Below are 19,198 nucleotides of genomic sequence, written 5' to 3' on the forward strand. Positions count from 1 at the left end.
TTTTTTTTTTTTTTTTTAAACTTCTTCCTCCCCCACTGGCTGCAGGCGGCCAGGTCCCTGTGGCTGAGAGGCCCCGACATCGCCCCCCTCCCAGGCAAGTGGCGCCACCTTGGGCCGGCGCGCCCCTGAGTCGGGAGAACCGAGCGGTGTGCGAAGCAGCGCTGGGGGTTATCAATCTCGCGGATCGATAAGTTGCCACTTGGAGAGGGGAGGGTTGTGTCCCCTCGGAGACGAGTTACCCAGGGCAACCTTTCACGGAAAAACCCACTGCCCGCCGAGAGCAGCGCCCGGGCCAGCCCAGCAGCGGCGCCCGCCCCAAGCAGGGTGCCCGCACCCCGCAGTTCCCGGGCCTGCCCTCCAACCGTGCCCGCGCCCCCCTCGGCTCGCTTCGAGGTCCCGCAGGGCCCTGTTCGCCAACCCCTCGCTGGGCTGAGTGCCGAGGTAGATGCCACCCCCGCACCCCTGCGGCTAGGAAGCGCGGGCCGGCAGATGCGGAGAAAGGCCCGAGGCAGGGGGTTCCGTGCGCGCGCGCCCAAAGCCGGCTCCTAGGCAGATTCGGGGACCATGGCAAACGCTTTTAACAGTGGGAGACAGAGAGGCGAGTGACAGGCCACAGACTCCCCTTAACTAGAATCCGGGCCCTACGGATTGCCCCTCCTCCGAGTTAGTGCTGCCATTCCTACCACCCCACCCCCACCCCACTCCCACCCTCCCCACCTCGAGAGTCCTAGTGTATAACATCTCAGCTCTCCTGCAGGGTATAGGAGCCGCCTCCTACAGACTAGAGATGGCCAGGGTTAGATTCAAGGGTGCCAAGGGCCAGGGCCAGGGCAGAGGCCGCGAGACGCCTGGGAAGAAGCCAGGAAGGAGGGGCCAAATCAGTCGCTACCCCCACCCCTGCCGGCGCCTGGGATCGAGGCCCACGGAGAGAGGCTGACAAGCGGCAGATGGCACACGCTGGGGGAGGGGGGCGATTAGCCTCAGCTCGGGGTGCCCCCGCCACGGGCTGCCTCTCTTGAGGGGGAGGGAGCGGAGAACAGACCCCCGCTTGCCTGCTCTAGCTCTCTGGGGGACTGAAGACTGCGATCAGGCCCTGCCAGAGCCAAGAGAGACTGGGGACAGACAAAAGGAGCGCAGGGTGGGAAGGAAAGTGTTGGAGAAATGTAGGGTGTATCGGGCGGGGAGGATTTTGGAGACCTGTGTCCCTCCTTCACCCTTGGGGAAATATGGGAGGCTGAGAGGACGGAGCTGGGGAAAACAGGATGGAGGGAGCGCAGTGACAGCTCTTTGAGAATTCCCAAGCGCGTGGGTCCCGGAGTACAAACTTTTAGGGAGTCCTTCCCGAGCGTCGTGCCCCTCACGTTTGTGTCCCGACGCTCTCCTTCCCCCGTGCACACAAACGCACACTCACAGAAACTCACGCACCGCGCGCGCGCCTGCCCAGGCTGGCTACTGCTTCCTGGCACAGCTGCAGTCAGGGTGCGGAAGGAGTTTGACCTCATCCCCCCTTGGTGGCCCACTGCTTCTGAAGCTCCTTTCATTTGTAACTCTTTCCAGAAGAAGAAAAAAAAAATGTTGTTTTAAGGAAAATCTCAGAGCTGCAAAAATCCAGTAGAGTCCCTTTTACCATCCCCTCTTCTGCAGAGCTCAGATCTTCTCCCCCAAGGACCTCAGGGGACACTAGTGATGCCTGGGCCTTGCAAGTCACCAGTCTCAGGATTTTGGACCAGAAAGAGGTCATTCTCGGATGGTTTTATAGCGTACCTGCCTCTACTTCCGCCAAGAAATCCAGGGTTCTGCTTTCCCCTTGTGAAAAAGCGGGACACACAGGCCTCAGCTTCCTCATCTGCAGAGTACACAGCTAGCTGCTCCCGCCCTGCTTAGGGGAGTGGTTAGAGAACTCCTCTGTAAACTGGAAAGATCTGAAGTACAAGAGAAATTAAAGAGCTGATGGTGCTGCAGCTAGGAAGACCTTGCTCCAACAAGTAGGCACTTTCCCTTCACTCTTTGCGTTGCCAGAAGAACCTCCTTGCCCAAGGTGCTGCTTTTCCCCACCTGAATGCTCCCTGAGGATGTGTCCCTTAGTACAGACCAAGTGAGGCTGCTTCTGTGAGCTTCCAAGAAAAGGTGGGCACGGTCCACAGCAACCTCGTGAAAGCAGGAGGGCCTATGGGCAGCAGAAGCAAACTAGGACAGGAAAGAAAAGCCCTTAAGATAGGAAGACCCTTCTGTAGTCTGAAACTAGTATCCTGAAGAGCTCCCAAGAGATATGCAAGAGACATTTTGCAGTCAGTGACCAAGTGACAACATTCTCCCCCTCCCCACAAGCAGGTGCACACTTGAAGTGACTAAGCATTTAGCATCCCATACACGGGATCTGGACCAAACGACTCTTGTTTATTGGTTTATTACTTACAAGTCTTCTCTTCACCAGGCAGCACTGGCGTCTGCTGGGAGGATCAGTTATTTGGGGGAGGCTCAAGCTCATTCCTTTTTTTTTTTTTTTTTTTGCTCCAAATGCCTTCAGGGCAGGTTTGACTGGCTTGAGTTGTGGGGATCAAACCACAGCAACCTGAGCCTGACTGCTTGGTTGAAGCAGCCACTTAAAAAACTGAGCTAAGGGGCAGGCCCCCAAAGAAGCTCATTCCTTTGTCCATTTGTTCACTCCACATTTACTGATTATGATATGCTAAGGTTAAGGATCAGACAATGAATAAGAAGGAATGGTTCTCTCTCTTTCTTTCTCTCTCTCTCTCTCTCTCTCTCTCTCTCTCTCTCTCTCTCTCTCTCTCTCTCTCTTTTCTAAGAGGAGGGGAAAGCTGACTGACTTGTAATAAGTGTCCATACAAAAATGATTTAATTACTGATTTCACTAAGCCTAAAGAGAAAAGTATAGTACAAATAAGACTCAAAAACCAAGAATTACAGTGATAATGTGCCTGAGAGTCAGAAGGAGGAAGAGAAAAAGGGAGCCAAGGAAGAAGATGATGTGTAGTATGTGCAAAGGGCCAGGGGTGAGACAGAGCTAGGTGGTTCTAAGGGGACCTTGTCCCAACTCAGGCAAAGGCCTAAAGGGGAACAAAGGGCTTAGGAACCAACTGGATCCACCTCCCAATCTACCTTTTTCTTAGCCTTGAAAGAGAACTTCAAACAAGGGACTTCCTGTGCCTCCATCTTCTGTTCTACAAACCTGAATTTCATGGGATTGTCCTGAGGATATCATGTTATATATGCTGCCTATTTGGCAGCATAAGTCCACGGGGCTGTTACCTGGCCTTCCTTTCTGTTTCTTCCTTTCCCATCTTTCAACTTCACCAGCTTCATGGTCAACCATATTTCTATAGAGGAATGCCAACCACATAACTGCCTATTTCCTCTTTGTACTGGCAAGATCCCTATCCCCAGTATTCCTTTGTGACACATGTATTCCTGCCTTCTGGAAGCTGTCTAGCTTTTTCAAGTCTATCAGAAAGATTTTGTGCTTTGCATGGTATGTATACTCATGTGGATGCTTGCAGTTGAACCTAAGGCCTCAAGCACACTAAGCACCAGCTCCACACCCCAGCCTGGCTTTATGCATTTTGGTTGCATTTTAATGATACATTTCTCTATGGAACCCACAAGCTTCCTTGGGGTCTCCTGTCCTGGGGGCACTAAAGGAGAAAGGATCATGCTGTGCGGCTGAACCTATCAGGTAGCCTGGCCCCATGACTTAAACAGAATCCTGCCATTTCACCAGTGTGTACATTGCAGAGGGTCCTTTCCCAGGGCCTTGGACTTGAGGATTCAGAAGAAAGTAAGGCAAGATACCAGAGTCCCTTTCTCGGTTGCTAGTATTCGGCCTGGCATTTGGAGGCGGGAAATCCCTGCAGATGCTTCTGAAATTCCCCAGAGGTCCCCATTGTCCCCCCTCGACCACAGCTCAAAGAGGCCAACAGCGGGCCCAGACATCTGCCTCCCAGGGACTCTGAGATCCTGATGCCAAAAACAATAAGTCGGGTGTGGGAACCTCCTTGTCTTCTCCAGTTTCTGTTCAGCTGGGAAAGCCATTTCTATTTTATCATCATTATTGTAATTATTTAGTTCTTTAAGCATCAGCAGTCTTTTCTGGGAACACCCACAAGGCAGCAAGGAAACCAACTTGGCAGGAGGGTCCCGGCAGACTCATACCCTCAGAAAGTTTAACACTCTTGGCGCTGACCCTGACAGCCTCCACCCGGACCACTTCCAGCCACCCTGGGTGTGCAGCGCACTCAGGCCTGCGAGTTCTTGACTCTGGTTCACTTGCTGTTTCGTGCCCTTAAAATAGATTTTTTAAACAATGGCTGTGATTGATTTAATTTTTTTCAGTATTTAAAAAAAATTTTTTTTAATGAATTCTGTATAATGAATGCACTATGATGGCCAGTTTTATAAGCTTTAACCAGGAGTGGCCAGATAAGACAGCTCCAGCAGGCAGCCTCTAGACTTGTGACAGGCAGGAACACATTCCAGGTCTGGTCACAAGTCCTTTGGCCATCAGACTTAATCAACCACCAACCAATCTAATTAGCAAACTAAAGAGCAAAACTGCAAAAGACCCAAGCACAGTGGCACAAATATCTAATCCCAGCTACTCAAGAGGCTGAGGCAGAAGGATTGCTTATTAAAAAAGTAAAAAAGGACTGAGGCTATAGCTCAGTGCAAAGCCCAGGATTCTGTCCCCACACCATCACCTCCCCCTCCCCGACAAAAAACTGACACAAATGGTGGGCTCTGGTGAAATTAAAGGCTTTCAAAGTGTGGTTTATCAAACATGGTATAGAGACACTCTCTACCTTGCATGAACAGGTGAGGCTAGGAAAACTGGGAAGTACATTTCCTATACACACATACACATGTGCACACAGAATTCTTGGACACAGGACTACCTATCATCAAAGTATGTAATGTGAGGTATGTGTGTGTGTTGCTGAGGACTGAACTCAGGGCCTCACGCATGCTAGGCAAGTGCTCTACCACTGAGCTATGTTCCCATCCCTTTTTGAAATTTTTATTTCAAGCCAGGATCTTGCTAAGTTATCCAGGCTGGCTTGAACTTGTGATCTTCCTGCCTCAGACTCCTGAGTATCTGGAATTACAGGTGTACACTATGCTGGCTGACTCATGAGCAGAAATTCTGACTATGTAGTACCCATAGAAGGCACAGAATCCTGCCTAGTGTCTGGGGCTCATTACACTGGCAGTGACACAGAACTCAAAAGGACAGTTGAGTTGATGAACTCCTTTGAGTTGATGAGTCTGATGGCCAACTCCTTTGAGTTGATGAAACTGCTGCAAGGACCTGATTTGTTCTTAAAGTAGCCCACTTTGCTGCAGAACATCTGTGTGACAACTCTCAGCAGGGATGGCAGTGTTTAGACTAAGGTTTGCCTTCGTTGTCACTGCTAGAGAGTACAAACCCTCACCCATCTCATACCTCCTCTGTGACCACTGTTATCTGAACCTACAAAAAAGGACCAAACAGACTTAGATCATGTTGTGAGAAAAAGACAGGAGGTTTTTTTTTGTGTACATACCCCTTGCCCAGCCCTGCCATCTTCACCATCATGAAAGAACCTTCTAGGTACCCATGTGCAGGAGCAATTCCATGAAGACTTCATAAGAACATTGTCATGTATGGTCCCTGCACAGGCTGAGTACCCAGAATGCACTTGGGGATCTGGTGTTCATAGGCAGGAAGGAAGGAGATAGGATCTGGGTGATGCTCATCATTCATTAGATCGCGAGTGTCCTACAGGTGCTCAGAAAGTCATGATGTCATCAGGAAAGAAACTGTCACTGTGGGCGGCATACAGAAGAGGTGTCCAAGTGCAGTATATCCCTCAGCATTCAGCTACCACTATGTGAAGCGACAGAGGTCAGTGGGTAGGCAGCTTTGACTACCAACTAGATCAAAAGGTCTTTCAGGGCAAAGCCTCAGATTTTGATTTGGACGCACATCACATCATGGTGCTCAGTTCCTACCCAGTTGAATGAACTCCAGGACAATGCCCAGAGGTGTACTCTAGACAGCCAGGGCTGCCATGCAGCACAGATGCCATTGTCATAGAAAGACCAGATAGATCTGAATTGGAATCCCCACTTTATCCTTTATTACCAATATCCCTCATGTAAAAAAAAAAAAAAAATCAAGAGAACAGGGGCTGGGGATGTAGCTCAGTGACAAAGTGCTTGCCTGGCATGTGCAAGGCTCTGGGTTCCATTCCCAGCACCGGATAAGTAGGGCCGGGGTTTAACGTCAGTGACAGAGTGATTATGCACAGTAAGAGAGTGTCACTGCAGTGGCCTGCCTCAGTGCTCTGTGCAAGGAGGAAAGGAGCCAAGCTGGCTCATGCCTAACACAAAGCACTTAGCACCCAGTAGGTGCTTAATGACAGTTTGGCTGAGATTCACCTGCCAGGACTGGAACCAGCTACTGCTGAAGAAGAGCGCTGCGCAGGCAGCTTGCCCCAGAGGAGCCTTGGGACAAGTCACCTGGTGTGATCTGCCCGTTTCCTGGGTTTGGGAGCTGGGTCCTTCCACATCACAGATGCATATGACTGCTAGCTGTTGTTTCTGTTTATAGCAAAGCACACTTAGTGATCTCTTAATATGTTTAAGTTCCCTGATGAACATAGGCAAACCCTCTCTCAGCCTCAGTCTCCCCATTCGTAAATTCTCCCTGGTTTTTGAATGAAGAAGGGGTTTGTTCCTATTTTTCTGACCAAAACAGCACCCAGGGAAGAGTTCAAAGCCAGAGGAACAGAGGAAATCAGGGGAAAGGCCACAGAAGTGAGGTTATGGGGATCTGGCCCCCTGGGATGGAAGCAGAGGGGCAGGCTCAGGCACCAGAGGACCCGGCCTGGTGCACTGAAGCATTTCCCAAGGCCTGCTGCTGCCTCCTCTGAGTGGCCTGGCCCCATCCTGGTCATGCACATTGGGACATGCCAGGGCCTGGCTTCCCAGGGGCCAGAGGGAGCTCCCGCAGGGTACTTCAAAAGACCAAATGCCTTTCAGAAAGGAACTAAAACTTTCTGCTTAACCAAAGCCTCCACAGGAGAAGAACAGGCCTAGCCCTTTTCTTTTTAAGTCTCTTTATTTTCCAGCCGGCTGGCCTGGTCATTCTCTTTTTTTCCTATTATAAACGGTCCCAGCTGCAACACACAGGAAAAAAAAAAAAAAAAACCATCTCCCAGGCCTGGGCAGGGCTGGCTGGCCTCCTGGGGCAGACAAAGGCAGCTCAGGCCACAGGCACCCACTGGGAGAGGCCCCAGAGCCCCTGCCTGGAGCCAAAGCCACAGCAGGAGAGAGGGGAACATTCTAGAAGTTTCCACCACTCTCCAAACCTTCTTGGACCCCTGGGAGCAGAGCTGCTGTCCAGCCAAAGCCAGGATTCCAAAAGGGCTTGCAGGAACAGAAAATGAGAGGCTAGGCACCCCCTTCCCAAGGACAGAGGACTCAGGGATGACCTAGCGTTGAACTAGAAAGCTAGTGACACTAATGTCTAGAACAAAGATGTCCATGATCACAATGCCAACTAGTGGCATTTAGAATGACTTTTAAAGTTTTCAAGTCTAATACCAGGTAACAACAATGTGATGGAGCAAGGGATCAGGTAGGGCCCTTAACATCCTGAGGGGGCCAGATGGCCAGGAACTTCATTCCTTTCAGGGATGGGAAATCCTGACTATCAGCTCCCTTGCCTCCCAGCAAGTAATTGCATTTCACTGTGCCTACACCCACCTTGTAGGGCTTGTGCTTGTGAGATTTAAGGGAGCCCATTGAGATTAGTGCTCAAAAAATTAACCTCTTACTATGTGTAAAGGAGTTGGGGTTTTTTCACCCAACAAATGAATGTTTGTGACTTCCTAGGGCCTCTGCTGTGACAGGCCCTGGGCCAGATGTGAGGGATGCAACCAGCAAGGGGGGAAAGGCCCTGGCTGGTGGAGCTTCCAGTTGGATGGTGGCTGGGCCTGACGCATGGCACACCCTGGCCTGCCACTGTCCTACCAGCAGTAAACATAGCCATAATCTCAGCCGTCTCTAAACCCAAAATGCCCACGTTGAGGAGACCAGAAGTCTGGAATATGTATGCAAAGTCAAAGGGCGATTGCATCCTGAAAGAGGTGGGAAACCCTGATTTTCTAAATGCTAATAGCTACCTACATTTTTTTATGATGTTTTTAAATATTGGACCCTATGATTGGGCCCCAGGCAGGCAGTTTAAAACCACCTCAGCATGATGGGTCCTGTGAAGCCTGATAGGGAGGTAGCAGTGGTTCCAGAAGAAGGGAAGAAACAGAAGTCCTTCTCCCAGTGCTCCTCGAATACTCCTTGCTGCCCACCCCAACCTCCCCTCATGCCCTTCCCTGGGTGTGTGACTTGCTGAGGCACCCCAGTGACTGCCAGACACAAGCCCTGGCTCCCGTAATGGTCAGTGGGGACACTGTCTCCCACGGAGCACCAACCTACCCTCAGAAAGCCAGTAGAGGCTGAGGCTGGTGGCCATTTCCTGCCTGTAAATCCCAGAGCTCTGGCTGACACAAGAGGATCCCAAACAAGTCGGTGTCTAGCCTGAGCAACCTGGTGACTTAGGGAGACTCTGTCTAACCAAATAAGAAAGGACTGGGGCTGTAGCTTAGGGAGAAGGCTCTGAGTTCAATACCCAGTGCCACAAGAAGAAAAAAAGGAGAGAGGGAAGATAGACCTCTCGTCTCTGCCCTCTGGCATCCTCCAGACTTCTCCTCACCTCTTGTCTGAAGGGGGTGAGCTGGGCAGCCCAGCCCTGTCGCCACTGTTTCCCTCAGTGCACCCCACCCAAGTCCTGCAGGGACCTATCCTAAGCTGCTGCAGCTGCCTGTATCTGCACTTTACACCTGAGAAAACTGAGGCTCAGGGAGCTTTTGTGTTTCCCAGACTTGAGACAGCCCTGAAGGAACAGAGCCAGGATTTAAATCCAGGTGGATCTCCCTCCAAAGCGGAACATTTCCCCTCTCCAGTTTTAGCATCTATATTTCACTGGAAACAGCCTGGATGCTCTGATTTTCCACGGACAGATGATTAGACAGACTCATAAACAGCTGAATATAGAGATAAAGAGGGTTTCTGAGAACCACAGACAAGTGTATCAGGTGTAAAGGGGGTGGTAGAGTAGGATCCCTCCCTCCACACCTCCATCAACTCCTAAGTTCTTTTGTGTTAGATTATTTTGATTTATTTTATTTTTGATTTTTGACTAGAGGGTATACAGGGCCTTCATACTAAACTACATTCCAGGGACCTGGGAAATGGCTTAGTAGAATAAGCCTTGCCTGGCAAGCGTAAGGGCCTGAGTTCAATCCCTGGTTCCGAAAAAGAAAAAAAAATCTACATTCCAAAGTCTTTTTTAATTTTTGGGACAGGGTCTAACTAAGGCATTAAATTGCCCAGGCTGGGCTCTTCTTGGTGTCCTTCTGCTTCAGCCTCCCAAAGTCCTGAGATTACAGGCCTGGGTCACCACACCTAGGTTTGGGAAACATTTTTAACATGCAGAAGAAAGTGCTGTCTGGTAGAAATTTGAGTGTCTCCAAAAGACGTTAAAATTTCACATGGGGGTGACTTTCTTTGAGACTGACAATTAATGTTCTCTCAATTGAAGTCAAATGTCTTAAGGGCGTGCAAGGTAGCTCAGTGGACTAAGCACCTGCTTAGGAAAGCATAGGGACCAGGGTTCAATTCCCAGCACCACATGCCACACTGTCCCCTCCCCCACGCATGTTGAACCTGCCACCAAGTCTGGGTGTGATGGTAATCCCAGCACTGGGGAGGCTGAAAACAGGAGGATCACTACAAGTCGATCTGCATAGTGAGACCCAAATATATTAAAAAAAAAAGAAAGAAAAAAAAGTCAATTTCCGAAGTGCCTGCTGCCTCCTTCAACTAGATCCAAGCCCATCCTGCTTAAGAATGTCATTACAGGATCAAGGAAGCTTCCCTGGGCAACCAGTAGAGCCAGGAAAGCCCCAGTATTTATGCTTTTGAGTCTGAGAAGGGAAGGTCCAGGGCTGTGGACTAGAATGCCAGTTCTTGAACAGTGTGCAATCATCAAGTGACCCTCAAGAGGGGGAGCCTAGGGGCTGGGGAGATAGCTCAGCAGTCTAAACACATGCCTGGCAAGCACAAGGGCCTGGGTTCAATCCCCCCACCCCACGTGCCGTACACAGACCTATAATCCCAGCGCTGGGGAGGCTGAGACAGGGGAGGCTGAGACAGGAGAATCACTACAATTCTGAGCTGTGAATAGGCAGGGCTGTAAGAAAGGGTCCTACTTTACAGGGTGAGGCCTGCAGCTCAAGAAGTCAGTGGCCAAAGCCTCTGCCTTTGCTTCTTCCCTCAGCAGCCTTGCCTCCCTATATGTCTGTTGCTTGCCTTGAACTCAAAGATGTAGAAAGAAAGAGGCACATTCATCAGAAAAGAGGCTAGAACATCAAAGCTCCCAGCAAGAGGTAAGGGGCCAGGAGGTGCTCCACTTCCAGGAGAGAAGGCCACAGGCCCAGCAGGTCAGCTGTCCTGCCAGCTCCAAGGAGCCTCAGGGCTTTGATGTCCCCTGCAGGGAATATGGAAGTTGAGAAGGGGGTGCACATAGGTGCAATCAAGAACAACAGACAGGGCTGGTGAGATGGCTGAGTGGTCTAAAGCACCTACTTAGAACAAGCTTAGCAAAGCACAGGGACCACGGTTCAATCCCCCAGCACCACATGCCAGCCAGCCCCGCCCCCTGGTGGGCTGAGCTGGCCACACACACACACAAAAATAAATAAATAAAATAAATTAAAAAAAAAAGAACAACAGACAGGCGGCATGCCAGGCAGGTGTGCATCGCTAGACATGGTGAAGGGCCTGCCCAACATGGTGGAAAGCCCACCTGATTAGGTAGTGGTGGTGACTCCATCCCTGTCTTCAGCACCACCATCCCCACCTACCACAGCTTTACCGTGTCATCCTTAGATAAATGGGCCTATCAGGCTAATCTTAGAGCCCCAAAAATCTAGAACTAGAAATGCTGAATTTGCTTGTAGGCAAGTCCTTGATGTTACCTAAGCTTTCACCAAAGTCAGGGTAGGCACGGTGGGGGAACAATGACAACAATATGGAATGTTCCTGTTGCAAGTGATGGTTCAAAATCTGGCTGAAACAAAAAAGGTGGGGCTCATGCTTCAGGCTTGGATCCAGGTGTTCAGATAGTGGTAGGTTCTCCGTCACCTACCTGGCCCCCACATAGTAACACCATGACTGCTGGTGGCTCTGCCTGGCCTGCCACATTCAAGGTGAGGAATAAGGACCCAGCCTCTTTCCCCAAGTCTTCCCACTGGCCACCAGGATTGGCCCAGCCAATATGAGTTGCCTAACATTGTCGGTGTGACAGGCATGGCCCACGTCATCTGATTCTGTCTATTCTCTCTGTGTTGTTTTTTTTTTTTTTTTTAGACAGTGTCTCATCATGCAGTTTGGGCTGGCCTTGTGCTCACTTTTGTGGGCCCCAGGCTGGTCTTGAACTTGCAGAGATCTTCCTGGCTCAACCTCCCAAGTGCTGGGATTACCAAGTGCCACTGCATTGCACAGCGGGCGATGGCATGCTTGGGCATTCAGGGCCAAGACCATATGGCAGGTAGAGCCGGGGATCAAACTCAGGTCCTTGTGCTTGCCAGGTAGCTGCTTGTGTGTCTGAGCTATCGCTCCAGCCCTTTTTCTGTCATATTTATCTGTGTTCTTATTTGATGTCTGTCTTTTCCACTAAATCTTAAGCTCCAGAAGGACAGAAGCCTCAGAACTCTTGTTCACAGTTCTGTCGCTCCTCCCTAGGGCAAGCCTAGAACAGCACAGGCACTAAAGAATTATTGAAAACAATGCAATTTTTTTTTTAGTATTGGAGATTAAACCCAGGACATCACACACTCTAGTCAAGTACTCCACTGCTAAGTCACATTCCCAGCCTTCTTTTTTTTTTGAGAGGGGGGGGGGGGAGAGAGAGAGAGAGAGAGAGAGAGAGAGAGAGAGAGAGAATCAATACATTGTCCAGGCACTGGCCTTGAACTTGTGATCCTCCTGCCTTAACTTTCCAAGTCACTGAGCTTACAGGCATGCACCACCATGCCCAGTGAAAATAATACAATTTATCTTCCTTGAAGTATAAGGTATAGAGATGGGGGATTAGTTCAATTTTTAACCATTCTCTCTTAAAATAAAAGATGTCTTATCTTATTCCTCTTCCAAGGCTCACTTCTAACCCTTGACTTTTCCATCCCCCAGATGGAATTAACTGCTTAGTTTGTAGCTAAGGATAATGTGTTATGTCTTAGTTACTCTTCTCTTATTGTTGGGACAAATACCCAACACTCAAAATGAGGGAAGGAAAGGCTTATTTAACTCACAGTTACTGGAGGTTTCAAGACACTGGAGGAGAGGCTGGGCACTGCTGTGTCCAGGATGACCCTCTCCACCTCTCTGAGAAGCACAGGCTAGCCAGTTAAACAGTTCCTGCCTCTCTGGCCCCACCCCTCGGGCCTTGCCCTGGTCCTCTGCCCCTCCTCCACCAAGCAACTCCTTGCTCCTCCAGCCATGTTTGCCCCATAACTTACATGAGGCTTTGGGGAGACAACTAGACACAAACCATAGCATTCTCCCCCCTGGGCCCCCAAAGTCTCAAGGACATCTCTTTGTCCAAAAGACATTTTAGTACATCTCTAAGAGTTGCCAAATTTTCAACATTGTGGAAAGGTCCAAGTTCCAAGTCTCCTCCAAGATGCAAGGCAAACTCTCAGCTGTGAGCCCCTATACATATAAAAAGTTAAATACATCCAATATTCAAAGGCAGAAGATAAACACTGCCATTCCAAAATGTATACACAGAAGGATACAAACCATTGGGGCCAAAACAAGTCCAAAATCCAGCAGGACAAACATTAAGTCCTATAGTTCCATGTGGAACATCCAAAGCAATCTGTGGGAAATTGTGAGCTCCACGTGGCTCCACCCTTATAGCACTTCTGGTAGTTGTAGCTCCAGTGGCTTCTCCCATAGGCTGGCTTTGCTCCCTCTTCGCAGTTTCCCTGGGATGATCCACATTCCTGGCCTTTCCAATTTTCTGGGGTTTCCACTGAATAGGCTTCTCACTCACAGCTTCACACACTGGCCCCTCAGGGGCAAACTGCCTGGCTTTCCAGGCCTTCTAAAATTGAAATGGAAGTCTTCTTAACCTCAGAACTCCTGCATTCTGCATGTGCCTAAAACCAATGCCACATGGATAATGTCAAGGTCCGCTGCCAGCTGGAGCAGTAGCCAGGTTTTCTTCTCTCTTGGATGTAGGGGTTGAGTGCCTGTATTGCTGAGCACTCTGACCCTGATTCTGAGAAACAAATATCTCTATGTTGGTGCCATTCTGTAATCTTGTGTGGCCACCACCTCAATTCTAGAACCCAGTGTGGCTGCTGCCTCCTTCTGGAACATGGGGTTCTATGGATATCTCCTCAAAGCAAAGTCCCTCACCCTTGTGATTCTGAGGCTGCAAAGGGCAAGAAACTGCCACTTCCTGTGATGCCCTCAGGATATCTTTTCTACTCTCCTGAGCAATGGAGATCTCAGCTATGTCTTTGCAGTCCACAGCCTTCGTGATGCTTCCTTTCTGGCCAAACTCACAACATTTTAAATCATTCTGCTGGGCTCTCTGCTCTTCATTCTCAACATAAATCTGACTAAGAACGCCCAATAATAACTATGCCACTGCCCCAATATTTGACTGCTTTGAGATTTCCCTTGAAAGATTAATCAGTCCTCCATGTTTAATTTCAGTCTCACGCAAAGTCTCAGGACACAGGCAAATTTCAGACAAACTTTCTGCCAAGCCAAAACATAAATGATCTGGAGTTCAACAATTAATACAGTCCTTCTTCCCAGCAGAAACCTCCCTAGCCTGATCTTTACAGGTAGCATTTCTATCAGTCTTGTGGTCTGAGCTCTGACCAGGATCTCCCCTACAGAACAGCCAAAGCTGTTCCAGTGCTTCTCTTGTAGGCAACATCTCCAAACCTTTCCTATCTCTTCCCATAAGCCATTCCCAAAAGCTTGTAATTCACATCGTCAGCCACAGCACAGAGCCACAGCAATGACCCCACTCCTGGTACCAAATTGTATTTTAGTTACTCTTCTGTCATTGCTGGGACAAATATCTGACACTCAAAATGAGGGAAGGAAAGGTTTATTTAGCTCACAATTACTGGTGGTTTCAAGACACTGGAGGAGAGGATGGGGTTCTGCTGTGTCCAGGATGACCCTCTTCAAACCTCTGAGAAAGCACCAGCTAGCCAGTTTAACAGTTCACATCTCTCTGGCCCTGCCCCTTGGGTCCCACCTTGGTCCTCTGGCCCTGCCCCTCAAACCACTCATTGTTCCTCCAGCCATAACTTACATGTCTGCCCCATAACTTACATGAGGCTTTGGGGGCAACAACTAGACACAAACCATAACATGCTGCATAAGACCTTTTCCTATTTTTAAGTACCACCTAAGAAATATCATATTAATATTTCAGATATTCAGAAGGAGAATAAGCCACTACCCACCTGTACGGGTCAGCTATCTTGTTGGTAAGACAAACTACCTGACACCCACAAGTTCAGAAGTTGAATTGGCTCACGGTTTCTGAGGTCTTAGTCCATGGCTGACTGGCTTCAAGGCAGGGATATTGTGGCAGAAGGGCATGGTGGGGTGAAGTTGCTCAGTTCATGGCAGCCGGGAAGCACAGCACAAGGAAGAACAACCAGAGGCATGGCCCCCAAAAGGCCCCCCAGTAGTAACCCCTCCCCCAGTTCGGCCCCATTTTCTGAGATCACATTCAGTGGTGAACATCAGAGTAATGGTCCACTGATCAGTGCATTCCCCTCATAATCTGGTCCCCTCCTCAGCCATCTCTTAATCCTGGCAAGTGGATAGTATGTACTGGAAACCACCTAGGAGGAGTGTGATATGTGTCTTCATGTCACTAGCGCCTCTTTGTCCATTATGCAAATTGGTTATGGTAGATGCCTTTTTTTTTTTTTTTTTGGAACCGGGGATTGAACTCAGGCCCTTGTGCTTGCCAGGGAAGCACTTATTCCAAGGAGCCATCTCCCCAGCCCCTATGATCCATGTCTTATAGTTACTTTTCTTTTGCTAAGACAAAAATACCTGATACTTAAAGTCAGAGGAGAAAAGATTTACTTAGCTCAGTTTGTTTTTATTTTGTTTTGTTTTCTGTATTTTAGGGAAGGGTCTACAAGGTGTTCAGGGTCTCACTACTAGATCAGACTCATAGTGATTCTCCTATTTACATCCTCCCAAGTTCTGGGATTATAGGTGGGAGCCACCACACCCAGTCTCAACTGTCATCTCAGCACACCCTGGGGTGAGGCCAGCACAGCAGGCCTGGGGATTGAACAACCCCCCCCCACACCAGCCCCTGCACCTGATTGCAGGTGCTTTCATCCACTGAGCTATTGGCTAGCCCTTATCTCACAGTTTGTATATGTTTCAACCTATAATTGGCTGGCTCCAGGGCAGGGTGGCAAATGGCAAAGGGGCAATCATTCATGGCAGTGGAAGACAGCAAACAGCAAAAGCAATGAGGGGCAAGGGTGGGAAGGAGAGAGGGAGAGAGACAGAGAGCCTCTTTCTGTCCCTTATATTGTACCCAGTCTACTGGGATTAGGGCAGTGCCAATCCAGTCAGTGGACTGATCCAGCAATCACCTACCCTTAATCCGGGTACCCTTAATTCCAGCATTGCACTACAAATTAGTCACACACTCTAGATTCAGCTACCCCTGAAAAATCCCCATCTAAAAGTGCATGAGGCTTTGGGGGAACATCAATACACAAGCCATACAACATATTTACAATTGTTTCCTACCCAAGACGCTAGGTTATGTATTTTCCATCAACATTATGCAGTGCATACTTTCCATTTGGCCACAGACCAGGCCATTTTGTGTTTTGCTCATCTACCCCCTTCTCTACTTCCTGGGCCAACATCTTGGTTTGCAGCTTTGCAGGAGTCTCCATGCTCACAGGTTACATAAAAGCAGAAGTACAAATAGGGAAGGGGGTGGGTGTGGGTGTGTGTATGAAAAGGTGCACCACCCTAGAGGGACAGGCCACTTGCTCCCCCCCCCCGGGTCTCCTCACTTGATCACATGTTCTGAAACTTCCAGAGCACTGGGAATAGAGCTGACTCATTCTTCTTCTGTGGTTACATAGTAGCACATGTGTAACCTTTCATCTTTGGTATTGTTGTAGCTTAGATCAAGAATGAACCCCAAAGCTCACGCATGGAGAGATGGGGCTTATGGGGGCCCCATGTTGCATGGGCCAAATGTACCAGTAGTAGGTAAGGCCTGCTAGAGGCCCCTGTGTGACAGGGGGAGGAGCTGGGAAGGGTGTTTCTTCCTCTCTGGTTCCTCCCTCCTCTCTCTGCTTCCTGAACACCACGATGTGAGCAGATTCCCTCCCTCTGGCCCCTCCAACGTGCACTTCCTGCCTTGGAGCCAGCTGACCATACAAGGTCGAGGTTTTGAAAACTGTGAGGCAAAATAAGTGTCTCTTCTTTTAAGTTGTGCATGTCAGGTATTGTGTTTCTGAACAAGACAGTGACTAATGCAGGCATAATGTTCCTATATTTTGTGGTGGTCTATGCCTATAGTTCCAGGACTCTGAAAAGCTGAGGCAGGAGAATTGCAACCTGAAGCCCTGTCTGAGCCATTCAGCCCCTTAGTAAGACTGTCTCAGAACAAAACTGAGTAAGGGTAAGCATTGTAGTTTAGTGTGAAGGTCCTAGATCTAATCCCCAGTACCAAAAAAGAAAGACATTTGGGCACTCTATGGGAGTAGCAAAAGATTGAACTGAGGAGGCTGGAGCAGGAGGATCACAGCAACTTCAAGGCCATCCTGGGCTATATGGTGAGTTCAAGAACAATCTGAACTAGGTAGTGAGACACTGCCTAAGGAAAAAAAAGAGACTGGGCATGATGGCACGCCCCTGTAGTCCCAGTGCTTGGGAGGCTGAAAGCAGGAGGCTTGCTAGGAGTTCATTCTGTGTAGTGAGACCCTGTAGACTCTGTACTAAACACATAAAAGAAAGAAAAGAAAAAAGAAGAGAAGAATTTTGAGGCTAAACGTTTAGCTCAATAATGGAGCACTTGCCTAGCATGTGTGGGACTCTGGGTCCCATTCCCAGCTCCAGGCACACACAGTAAAAGACATTTTAATATGTATTTTTGTATATTTTTCTATCAGCCAGGCACCAGAGGTGAGACAAGAGGTGTGTTTTCATTTTGCATGTCTGCATTATTCCACATTGTGAAATCTCTTTGTCCCACGAGGCTGCAGCCAGTCACGCTTACATGGACTGTGTATGAGAGTCTCTTTTCCCCCACAGCCACTGAGCTAGTGACATCATCATTTTTACTTTTGCTGATGTGGTAGGTGTCAGTTGGCACTTTGTGTGGCCCTCGTTTGCATTTTTCTGGACCAGGGATCTTATTGAGTTTCAAAACTCTTCTGTTTGGGGCCTTTGGGTTTCACAAAGTGCATGGCTGCATCCCGAGCTCATTTGGGGATCCGTCCAGGGCAGCCCTTTGACTGCACGCTCACCTCAGGGCATCACGGTGAGCCATGTTCTAGAAAGCTGTGAGCTGCAGCTGGGAGGACTGAGGTCTGACTCCTGACAATATTATGAGTATGAAGCCCAGCACCAAGCACAGGGTACAACCCTAGGAGCCATAGAAGGAGCCCCCGGAAGCCCAGCTTCCATTAGGCAACCTGCAGAGCTCGGGGCCCATCCCAGCCTGGGTAGGAAAGGCTGGAGAGCCCTTCTGTATTAAAGAGTCTTGCACAGAGGAGGGGGTGTTGTTTGTCTCAGGAACTTTGGAAAGAGACTTTTAGCCAGGCAAGGGGAATCTCATGGTGGCAAGTACTCCAGGCAGACTAGGGCTTGGCTGCCTCCTCTCTTCCTTCCCACAGGAAAGGGAGGCCCAGTCCCCACACCCTACATGTGGTGGAGCAAGCCACCCAAGAAAGTCAGGAAAGCCATTCTCAAATTCCACACTGCTCTTTCACTTCTTGGTGAGAGACTGACTAAGTGAAAGGGAAGAGATGGGGACACCTCTCTTCTCTGCTCCCTCCTGCAGGTGTAGTATCTTCCCTGGGGGCAGCTCAAGCACTTTAGCTAGATAGAAAGGAGTCCACATAGCCAGACACAGTATCACTTAGCCAGGTGTGGTGACACATGCCTGTGATCCCAGCACTCTGGATGGCTGAGGCAGGAGGATCACAAGTTCAAGCCCAACCAATTTAGGCAATTTAGCAAGATTTTCTTTTCTTTTTTTGAGACACAGTCTCACTATGTAGTTCAGGTTGGCCTTAAACTCACTATGTAGCCCAGGATGGTCCCAAATTTATCCTGGTGACCCTCCCTCCTGCCTTGGCCTCCTGGGTGCTGGGATTACATGTGTACAACACACCTGGCTGAAATTGTCTAAAAATAAAAACAAAAAACAAGGGCTAATGATGATGTTGTTTCATGCAAAAGCCCTAAATTCAACCTCCAATATCAGGGAGAGAGTAAGGAAAGAGGAAAACAACTCATGAACCAGGTGGGCATCTTCCCTGAAGCAAGGCTAGATTGAGCGGTAGCTCTCTGCCTACAGCCAGGGTGAGGCCTGTCTTGTCTGGAGAAGGTGGTGCTAGAGGACAGCTTTCCCCTTCTGATCTGCAAAGGAGCCCTTGTCTGAATCATTACAGACGCCCAGCTGAAGCTTAGCAAAGTTGGAGCCACAACCCCACCATGGCCTGGGACCAAATTCATTCAAACACTTGGATGGAGTTCCATTTCTGAGGCTGAACTAATAATCAAGTGGGCAGCGATCCCCATTCTCATGGACCCAACACTGTCCAGGAGAGCTCAGCAAACTTTTGTTGTAATGGCCAAATAGGAAAACCTTTGGCTTTTCAGTCCATAACTGCTGTGGAAACACTTACCTGTATCCCTGTTGTGTAGCAGCCAGGAATGGGTGTGGTGTGTACTAATAAAACTTTATTCATGAGCATTGAACTTTGAATTCTGTGTCATTTTCCTGTACCCTGGAATAAGAGTATTTCCCCCAATCATT

Source organism: Octodon degus, unplaced genomic scaffold (assembly GCF_000260255.1).
Source record: "Octodon degus isolate 3935 unplaced genomic scaffold, OctDeg1.0 scaffold00173, whole genome shotgun sequence".
NCBI lineage: Eukaryota > Metazoa > Chordata > Mammalia > Rodentia > Octodontidae > Octodon > Octodon degus.